Source organism: Colobus angolensis, unplaced genomic scaffold (genome assembly GCF_000951035.1).
Source record: "Colobus angolensis palliatus isolate OR3802 unplaced genomic scaffold, Cang.pa_1.0 Scaffold187, whole genome shotgun sequence".
Taxonomy (NCBI): Eukaryota; Metazoa; Chordata; class Mammalia; order Primates; family Cercopithecidae; genus Colobus; species Colobus angolensis.
The window spans coordinates 534114-535432 of NW_012115010.1; positions in this window are offsets into that span (position 1 = coordinate 534114).

Consider the following 1319-nt stretch of genomic DNA (forward strand, 5'->3'; position numbering starts at 1 on the left):
ACCCACCCTCCGCGAGTGGAGGGGTGGACACCTGCTCAACAGAGAATTCGATTTTACAAACATTTATTGAGCGCCCTCCAGGTGCCAGGCGCTGTGCCAGGGGCCGGGGCTTCAAAGACGACTAAGGCAGAGATCCTGGGTTTGAAGATCTCCCGAGCTGGGGCGGGGGGCCGGTCGGATGCGAGGGCAACTCGCTGTAACAATGCAACGCGCTGGGAAAGATTTATCAGTGCACGCTGCCCTGGGGGCGCGGAGCAGGGGAGGAGAAGTCAGGCTGGAGAGAAGGGAAACTCCATTCTGCCCGGCTGCAGGGGGGTGAGGCTACAGAGGCGACCAGCATCCAAGGGCTTTACTGGAAAAAGAGCTCTGAAATGGCCATGACGATAACTGACTTCCATTGTGCTATCTCTACGCCCAGGTACTCCTCAGATCACTTCCTTTCACAGTTGCTCCTGATATCAAGACCATTATTATTTTGGTTCTGCAATTGAGGACACTGAGGTTCCAGGTGGAAGAATGTGTATAGGGGAGAGCATAGGAACTGCTGGGCGAGTGAACAGGTGGTTGTGGGTATTAGAAAGTGAGGAGTGGGTGAGTGAGTGGGTCCCCTTCCCTCAATCCCAGCAGCAAAGAACAGCACAGCACATGTTAGGAGAGGTGGACCCAGAGGTTAAGTCTAGAAGTAAATCCTTCCCAGGAACCAGGGAAAATGGGTTGGCAGGCCCCACAGGCTGTAGTGCATGGGGAGGCTGTGAGAGGCAGCAAATGTCATGATGACATTTCCCCTCATTCCTCAGAAATTATCCTCATTCCTCAAAAAATATCCACACTATTGCCGCTCAAAATGTAACTTGCCTGAGACTCACTAGGAGGTTGTGTAATGCTGGGGTGGTGCCAGATTCTGAATTTCTAACAAGCTCCCAGGTGATGTGATGCTGCTGGTCTGCAGACCACACTTTTTGAGTGGAGAGAGACTGCATGAGACACATTTTGAGCTGCAGTGCTTAGTGTTGGAAAGATAACAAGAACCATCTGATATGGAGTCAAATGATTTTGGACAAGAACACCAGGAAGTGGTGTTGGAACAAGTAGATATTTATGTGCCTCAAGGGACCCAATCCCTACCTCACACCATATTCAAAACACAATTTAAGAGAGATCATTTGCCTAAACATAAAGCAAATTGATAAAGCTACTAGAAGAAAACAGGAGGGTGTCTTTTAAATCTTGGGGTATGCAAAGATTTCCTAGAAAGGATACAAAAAAGCCAGGCATGGTGGCATGAGCCTGTATCCCACATACTCAGGAGGCTGAGGCAG